General features: G+C 50.9%; 1 pseudogene; it reads right to left on the reverse strand.

Annotated features, from left to right (window-relative positions):
* Positions 1-2,434: 2,434 nt before the first annotated feature.
* On the reverse strand, positions 2,435-3,469 carry LOC119292442 (annotated as a pseudogene).
* Positions 3,470-9,817: the final 6,348 nt, after the last annotated feature.

Consider the following 9,817-nt stretch of genomic DNA (forward strand, 5'->3'; position numbering starts at 1 on the left):
ATATAATAGCATGGAACAATCAAAAATTATAGATACGTTGGAGACGTATCAGTGGTGCCTTTGATTATGATTGACTATTGCACCTTGGTTTAGATGAATGTCGAGGTTGTCAAGGAACTCCACTCCCCCTTTCACTATTTGTCATACGATCCAACAACTCCTGAGCTTGTGGGTGACTTGCTTATTAGGGTAGGTGGGGTGACTGCGCATGGCTCGTCGAGTATGGTCTCCAGCAGCGATTCGGTTTTGTCATTCCGACTTTTCTTCCATGATGGCTGGTCATCTTGCTCATTGGTGTTGGAGCGCTTTGATCATCTGTTCTGGCATGGGCGCTTTCTTTCTTCCCCTGCTTCGCGTAGCTTCGAACTATGGCTCTGGTGCCATTGATTGGCCGACCAAGCGTCCTCCATACCGCAATGTTTTGTCACTATGTCGGAGGGTTCAGCGAATGTCCTGAGACGTTTCGTGAAATGACTTTTCCAAGTCCCTTATCGTAGACGTTGTAAAGGAATGCCGCTATGGCCTTCAAATCTGTGCAATTCAAAATTTTGTTTTTCATAAACAAAAAATGTGTCTAGAATTGCCAAACCATTTCCTTTGTCTTTTGCATGACGAGGGCTAAATCCCAAATGTCGCTTGTCCCTGATTGATCGGGCGGTACTCGATGTGTGTGTGGGGGGGGCGGGGGGTGGGGGTGGGGGGTGGAGAGAAAAGTGTATTCAGATCCGACATCGGTCTCCCGAACGGATTTTCCCGAGGTTGATCAGATATAGGCCCCAGTCCTACTTGAGGGGCCTGGCTAGCCTGGCCACCACACCGTGTCCTCGGACCTGGGCTCCAATCCTGGTCCAACACATCATAGTTTTCATCCCAAGCCTCTATAACCCTGGTGCTTAGGCGGAAGTCGTCTGCTGCTCCTTGACCAGATCTAGTGTCACAGAGGGGATATTACAGCAAGGCCTGGCCCGCCGAGCTACACGTCTCGATGATGGGTTGGAGTCTGAATCTCCTCCAAGGGCCCGGTTGCAAGCCGACGGCGCGAAAGCTGCATCATCGCCGATCTGATCATTGACTGGTGACACCATCGAATCGCTTTGACTACTCAGAGGGACCTGCATGGGCCACCAATGACAGAGTCAAATCCGGAAGATCTCAGGTAGGGGCCCCAATCTGGTAGTCTTGGCTAGATGGTAACAGGACACAAGGGGACACCACTGTTTACCTAGGTTCAGGCCCTCTCAAAGAGGTAAACCATGTGTCCTACTTTGATTGTATTAATGGATGGGGTATAGAGTATAGGTTGATCTACCTCGAGATCGTGTATGAATGAGTTGGCCTCGACGGTGTACAACCCTCGGCTTGTATAAAAGCCGGTGGTACTTGGGGTTACATAGTCGGTTTCATATGAAGATAAGTATGCCAAAGATTGCATTCGTGCTTTTGAGCATGCGCCAAGTCTTTGGGGGATTTATCCGGGGGCCTGGTGAATGTGGGCCACTGGCTGATTGTTTTGGGGGTCCTCGGTCAGGCGCACGCCCATTGGGAACCAACGTGGTTTGCAGCCCCTAATTCAGGACACCATCATCGAGGGCTTAACCTCCTTTAAAAAAACAAAAGCTAATTTTGTTAAACGCTATCTCTAGTGTGTATGCTATTTTTTGGTAAAGGGTGATTTTTATTGGTTCACAATGTGGCATCAAGGGATACATGCATAATAAACACACACCCAGACTCTGCAGAGTTAAGATGCATACAATCAATACTAGTGCACACACACAAAGGATCCTGCTGGCAAGTAGCAAAGTCATAGAAAACCAAAGCTATGCCTAGGATGAATAAAAAGGAAAAAATATGAAGCAAACAAAAAAAGATCCATGAGCACTAGCAACCATGACATATTTTTATAGAAGAAGCCCACCCGATTGAAGCACTAGAAATTCGCTTCCGACGGGATTCAAACTCTGGGCACATGGTGCACCACTGTGACCCTTACCACTAGGCTACTACCTAGTTCTCAAGCGAACAAAACAACAAACAAGGAAAAACAACAACAACAACCATGGGCATCAACTATCTCTTGACAACACAAGGACTATGAGAAACGTTCTCGAAAAGCAACACTTCATAAAATAAATAATGCTCAAATGCCACTGTCGCCGGATCCAACCACTGAAGGCTATAACGTGGGGTTTCACCCTAAACATAAAGTCTGAGCAAGCTCGAGGCAATGCCTTCAACAATGTAACGACGAAAAATGTCGAAAATGCCAGGTATATATCTGTCATTAGGGTAGATTACAATTTTTTTCCCAGCTCGTTTCGAATAACAAACTCGTCTAGAGGAGAGAAGTGACGAACATATAATGTACAATTTCATAAGCAAACCATAGTCAACACTCGGCAGTACAAGGCAAGCGTACAACTCTCCACGAAGCTCACCTCCCCGTGAGGGAGGTGGAGGTCAAGGAGCAGAAATTGCTGTGCTGCCTAGCCCCTCCCGTGAACAGCAGCCCGACGTCCGGCAACTCCATCTCCTGCTGATTGTCGCCCGGAGGCCAAACAAACACATGCTTATTAACCGGCGGCTCTCGCGCCGGGGCACCATCGATCAACACCTACACCGCCGTCCTCATGGACGGCCTCTCCCTCGGGTTCGGGTGGTAGCACGCCAACGCCAGCCTCACCGCACAGTCCACCTGCGCCTGGTCAAACTCGCCGCTGAGCAAAGGGTCGGCGGCATGCAAGGCCTTCCCTCCACTGTACAGCCTCCACATCCAGTCCACGATGTGCATCGGCAAGGGGTGTCGCGCTCCCCCGTCGCCCGAGTAATCCTCCTCACCACGGTGGTCACTGTCATGGATGTAGTGCTGTTGCACGGCGTTGTTGGGGCTCCTCCCGCTGACCACCTCCATGACGAACACCCCAAATGCGTACACGTCTATGTCGAGGCTGGCGTGGCCGGTGAAGAAGCTCTCGTACACCATGTAGTCGTGGGTCCCTGCCACGACCTGCGTGGAGTGGTGCGTGGCGTCGTCGTGCTGGATGACGCGGGTGAGGCTGAAGTCCCCCAGCCACGTGTTGTACTCCACATCCAGCATCACATTGCTGGCCCTGACGTCCCTGTGGAGGATCCTCTTGTTGTTGCCGTGGTGCAGGTAGTCCAGCGCTGATGCTACGCTGCAGATGATCCTATACCGCCATTCCCAGGTAAGCTTCTGGGTGGTCATCCGTGACAACGACAACGTGGTCCTTTCTCAGGCATAAAGGAGCTTGTCCAGGCTGCCCATGGGGAAGTACTCATAGACGAGGAGCAGCCCGCCCTTCTTGTGGCACCAGCCGATCAGCTTCATGAGGTTCCGGTGCGATAGCTTGCTGATCGTGTTCACCTCCGCCACAAACTTCTTTTCTCTCCGATTGGTGTGTTCCTTCTTGTCCCTCAACACCCGCTTCACGGCCACCTCCAAGTTCATCCCATTGACGTATCTGTCGGGATCCCGATCCTAAGTCACGGCGATCTAGCATGTAACACATCATATCACTTTGCGGCCTCACGCACGGTATTCCCATGGGTGCCACCTTACCTGGCCTGGGACCGTTTACGCCTTTTGGCTCACGTATATGATTGTGTCGCTAGCATCCATATGACAGAGAATCCGGGCTGACATGACTAGTCGTAAACCCAAAGTGGCACAAACTTACAGGAACATGCATACATGACCCAATAACGAACATGTCGATCATCAATGTATGAACCCAAGTCGTAGCAAGCTACAAGGACTTAAAGGAACAACGCGTGACATTTCCCTGAAGGGACAGACACATGAACGAAGAAGGACACATGCCGGCCAACCTAAGTGTTTCGGAGTAGTAGCAAGCTATCATGGCTCAGTGGAAGCACTAGGAGACATTTTCCCATAAGAGAGGCTACCAAGAATAAACAACTAGATTGTCGGATCCCACACATAGCAATACACATCACATGTACGCATAACATACAAGTATGTGTTGTACAACATGGCATCACAACATAACTCAACAACTCATATAGATAAAGGCTCAGAAGAGCCATCATAGCATTTATTACAAACAGGGGTCACATGACCCAACATTCAAAGCATACAAGCAACAAGCGAAAGCATTACATGTCTGAGTACAGACAACTACAAATGAAAAAGGCTGAGGAGCCTGACTATCTACAACATCCGATCAAGATCGTAGCTGAGGTACAAGCTACTTGTCGAAGTCCATGTGGAAACTAGTGAGACCGAAGTCTCCGCTGCAAAAACATAAATTAAGCAACGTGAGTACAAAGGTACTCAGCAAGACTTACATCAGATCCTATCATACATGCATTTGTATCAAGAAGGCAATGTGGGGTTTAGTTGCAACAAGCTAGCTTTGACTTAGTGGCTATCCTGTTCTACGACCACGAGTAACTTCTTTGAGGTGAGATAGCGCACACGAGTCCACTTGCTCCCTATTGCCGCTCTCCCTCACCCGCAACTCTCTTCCTCGCAGGATCTGGCCGCCGCCATGGGAGCCGAGCGCCTCTGCCTCTCCCCGTCGACCTCGCCCCTCATGGTATCCGTCTTCCCCATGCGGTCGGCTGCCGGATCCGGCTCCCCCGTGGCTGGATCAGCCTTCCTCAGCCGTCGTCGTTCCCCAGCGCTGTCGCACCTTACCACAGCCTCGCTCGCCTCCTCCTGTCGAGGGAGACGATGAGCACCCGCCTCCACCCGATGTGGGTCGCGCCTGCACGAGGCCCAGCAGCGCCAAGCCAGCCTCCTCGGCTCCCTGGGCCGAAGCCCATTAGGTGATGCCCATCCCAATATTACCCCTGCGCATTTGCCAAGTCCCTGATGTTTCCAACATTATTTAAGCATCTTGAGGTGATCATAACTTTGTGCATATGGACCCGATGATAATGTTCTATATATCAAAATGTTCATCTCTTGATGATCTACATGGTGGTTGCTGTTGCATGCTTGTTTGAGTGCATCTAGCTGCTGTAATCCCTGTTGCAAGAGTGCTAAGTGATGTTAACTGCTGAAAACTGTTGTAACTTGTCATTTTGTCTTTTTTATATCTTTTTGTGTGATTTTCTTTTGAGCATCATGTCAACATGTTTTAAGGGCGTAATCATGCCATATTTATAGTGGTGCAATCCATGTATTTTGATATGCCATGTGGTGACTAGCATGATCTTGCAAAGTAGGGTACTTGCTGATACTGTTCTGCTAAGTCTGAATCTGTCATATTATGTTGGTATGTTTGCTTGATGCTACCACCAAATCCATGCATAATCTGGAGATGCTTAGTTGACATGTTTTGATTCCGATGTTATGCTTTATCATGTCATGCCATTTGATGCCTCATATATGTCCTTTAGCATATGTTTTCATTGCCATGAACATGCCTAAATGATGTTCTGGTTTTCTGTTAACTTCATGATGCCATGTGTGAGCTTGATATTAATTAATATATGCCTCTTTTGTAGATGCTCCAATTACATGAATTGAAGTATGCTATGATTACTTTGTCCACATGCCATATTTGATAATTTTTGGCTTCATATGACCTATGTTCAAAGCTTGCAAACATCCTATGATGATGTTGCTATTTTACGCTTGCTGAAACTATTTTAACATTCAAACTTGTCTTGATGGTTCCCACTAATCCATGAGACATATGCATACCATGCCTTGATGCTATTTGATCTTTGTTATGTGTACTTTGATTCCATGCCCTTGGTTGCTATGTTTAGTTTATGTAGATTAATTATTTCTTGCCTTCAACATGTCATCATATTAACTCTGCTCATCCATATGCCTTGTTTTTCACCAAGTCATAATCTGTGTTATCAAGTTGCATCTTGCATTGATCATCTTGGTTTAATATTGATTCCTATGAACCTGAAACTTAAAGATATTTGAAGTATGTTATCTGTAATTTGAGTTCATGTCAAGTTTGTGTTCATATGTTTTCTGTAGCATATTGTTTTGATGATTGCAAAGTGCCTGGTTGCTATTTTTGGCAGATTGTGGTTATATCTTGTTTGGAGTGTATGTGTTGAACCGTTGCTCCGTTTTGAGCATGTCCTATATGAAACTTGCTTAGAATTGCATGTAGTTTAATATTATCTTGTTGCATCCATTTTTTGAGTGTGTTTGCTTGATGTTTAAATGCATTTTGCATCAATGCCATGTTTGAGTTGTTTTGCTCATATCTTATAGGTCGTAGCTCTGAATTAATGAACTTTATATATAACTTGACTAGAAAGACGTGTAGATCATCTTGGTGCATCTTAACTTGCTGTTTAACAACTTCAACATAATGTGTTATTAAGATCTGGACCAATTTTGAAATTTGCATGTGAGGACTTACCGGAATAATTATAAGTTGTTTCTGGCCTCATTTAAACTTGCTTTGGTGTGATGTTCCTCTATGCATCATCTCTTGCCATGAGTAGAATCATATAGCCTTGTCATGCATTATCCTTGGTTGAGCATCATGACACGCTTATGTGTTGTGTGTTTACCATGTTGTTTGCTTCTTTCCGGTTGTGCTTCTCCTCGATAGTTCCTGTTTCGTTGTAAGCGTGAGGACTCGTTCGACTATGCTTGGTTCGTCTACGCCCGTTCATCTTCTTCATGGACTCGATCTTCTTCCTAGCGGGATTTCAGGCAAGATGACTGTGTCGGATTTCAGGTTCCGCCAGACCCTTGAGGTTCGAACTCTGGGGTGCGCACGGAGATCACTCCCCCTACCGACTCACATCTCGTCGCCTCGCAAGAGATCTAAGCTACACGAAGAACAACACAAGGGACGCAAGGTTTATACTAGTTCAGGCCACCATTGTGGTGTAATACCCTACTCTAGTTTGTGGTGTGGTGGATTGCCTCAGGGGCTGATGATGAACAGTAGAAAGGAAGAACATCCTCGCGAGGGGTGTTCTTGTGGTGGTGTTGTCCCTTCGGATGGGTCGATTCGATCCCCTATACTATGGTGGATAGTCCTATTTATAGAGCAAGGCCCTGGTCCTCTTCCCAAATATTGAGCGGGAAGGGCGCCAACAATTGGCCATTTTGAAGGGGAACATCTAGTACACTTATCCTGACTAAAGTTGGTCCTCGCCTGCCAAAGGCTCTGACAATGACGCCTTCCTGGGCTCCACGATGACCTCCATCCTGCCGTTCTGCTGGTCTTGGTTTTGTTGCACCGAAATGGTAACCTTTGTCTGATGCCTTGGCCTGTGCTTGCCCCCTTTGCACCAAAGGGGAAACAAGGACACTGCCCAGGCCGGCGCCCACCTGGTTTCGATCGTCATGGCTTGCGTCACGGGCACCTCCTGAGGTACCCCGCCTTGATCTCTCCGCCTCCTCGCGAGCCATCCTGATGAGGTTGTGCGTGAGGAAGCTTCCTGTCGTCCGCCCCGCAAGGCTTGGCCCCTCGCGAGGGTCTTGAGCTTGTGTCGATGAAGATGGGCCGCACTGGGCCCCCTACTTGAGCCATGTCGCAGGCAGGCAAATCTGGGTACCCCCATTCCCAGAACACCGACAGTAGCCCCCAGGCCTAAGGCGCGCCTGGACTTGTCTTAGCGGAGAAGCGAAGCGGCAAGTGCGGAGCGCCGCGGGCCCCAACAGCCTGCGGCCTTGGGCGCCGCGTGGCGGTTGATTGGATGTGGGCGTCCTCGCTTCCCCACGATGCCTCGACAACTGTGTGACTTGACAAGTCCTTGCATGCAAAAACGGGTCATGATTACCTGTGATCATGGAGGCAGGTGGTTGGCCTCCCCCGACTATAAGTACGGAACGACGCGAGCCCCTTCAGCTCATTCCTTCCTGCTACTCCTTTCTCTCCATCCCAGCTACTCGCCTTCCCCATGGCCCCGCCGAAGAGTTTCTCGGCCGAGGAAAAGGGAAAGGCTCGTTGGGAAGGGCCTGACTCTCCCCTGACCAAGCGCGGCCGGGGCCGCCCTCGCAAGCATCCCGCGGCCCCTGCAGTGGCTTCCCGCGATCGTGGAGATGGTCCCCTGCGCGGCGACGAGCGCCCGGTCGCCGATGGGAGGAACGTCGCGGCTGCGCGACCCCCTAGGCCGCGCTTTCGCTCAGCGGAGGTGCTGCCAGAGTTCGTCGTGTGGTCAGCGGACCCGACCGGCTCCTGGCTCCAGCTTCCCCGCTTCTTTGCAGGTGAACTTCCGGCCGGCGCTCCGGGCGGCCTCTGGCTTCAGGCGGACGGTTGCTGCAGCAGGGCCTCCTGGGCTTCACTGGAGGTCTCCGTCGTCGGGAATGCGGCCCTGACCCACGGCTGGCAAACATTTGCTCGCGCGCGTGGCCTGAGCCAGCGATGCACCCTGCACTTCAAGTTCGATGGCTATGCAATCCTCTATGTGAGGGTGTTCGGGGAAGACGGTCGCCGTGCTGGGTGCTGCCACGAAGACGATGACCGTGGCCGCGTGCCCAGCCTCAGCGTCGATCAGGATGAAGGTGGCGGCTAGCACGCGGTCTGCGGCGCTCGGGGCTCGCCAAGCTTCGGTGACTCTCCTTCAGGCAACAGCTCCTCCAGCGGCGGCCACGACCAGCCTCTGCGTCGTCGCGCCAGCCTGGGGGAGGGCAGCGGGTCAGTCCGTCGTCGCACCTCGGTGAAGCGAGAGAGGGGGTCTGACTAAGCTCTAGAGGGAGTAGGAGCCCTTGCCGCGAGTTGATGTTGAGCAAGTCGTGCCTATTTTGTTTTTCTTCCTTTCCTGCGCAAAAAGAAAGTAGTATGAGGCCCCGCGGGGGCGTGTTTAACTGTTGCTGTTAATTATCATGTTGTTTCCGCTATTTCTGTGATGTGTTCCTGTGCTGCATGGCCGTGTATGAGAACTACTTAGCTCGGGGAGGCTTGTCGCGGCCTTTGCCTCCTGAGGCCAGGGGCCTTGCCTCACGCTTCATGTCCTGCAAGGACTAGACAGGAGGGGTAGCTTTCAGCCTTGGTTGCGGGGGCAACCGCCCCGGGTCCTGGTTTCGCATCGCGATGCCCGTGGGGCACGGACCAAGAGGGGTGCTCTCGTGGAGGACCCAGATAGGGAGGCTTTTAAACGACCGGGGCAGAAAAACACTCGCGAGGGTGCCCGCGCACCTCCCTCACAAGACTTGCACTAGAGAAAACGAGCTAAGTGAGCGAAGAAGACAAAGAGTCTCAAGCTAGAGAAAGCAACAGCTCCAATAAAACTTCAAATAGGAACGAACAAATCAACTGCATAAAGCAAATGAAAAAGTCGCGTCCGGCACCTAATCTAGTCTTCGACGTCTTCTCACCAGCGCGGAGCTAAGTGCTGCCACTGGGCGTGGGCGGGAGCCCCCGAGGCCCGAGGGCGGCACTCCGGAGACTCCGGGGTGTGTATAGCCCCACTCATTATTACGTGAGAGTGTCACGGGCGGTGAGCTTCACAGGCATTGGCCTTCTTCACAGGCACCGGGCCTTTTCCAAAACGAGGCAGCTTCACAGGCATTGGCCTTCTTCACAGGCATCGGGCCTTTTCCAAAATGCGGCAGCTTCACAGGCGTTGGCCTTCTTCACAGGCACCGGGCCTTTTCCAAAATGCGGCAGCTTCACAGGCGTTGGCTTTCTTCACAAGCACCGGGCCTTTTCCAAAATGCGGCAGCTTCACAGGCGTTGGCCTTCTTCAAAGGCACCAGGCCTTTTCCAAAATGCGGCAGCTTCACAGGCGTTGCTGGGTTAGGTCTTCGCGAGCTTCTTCCCTCTCCCCCGTACTTTCCTTCATGCTCTACGTCCTCAGGTCCCGGCCCTCGAGCGAGCTCAGCCGCCGCTGGTAT

Source organism: Triticum dicoccoides, chromosome 4B (genome assembly GCF_002162155.2).
Source record: "Triticum dicoccoides isolate Atlit2015 ecotype Zavitan chromosome 4B, WEW_v2.0, whole genome shotgun sequence".
NCBI classification, from domain to species: Eukaryota; Viridiplantae; Streptophyta; class Magnoliopsida; order Poales; family Poaceae; genus Triticum; species Triticum dicoccoides.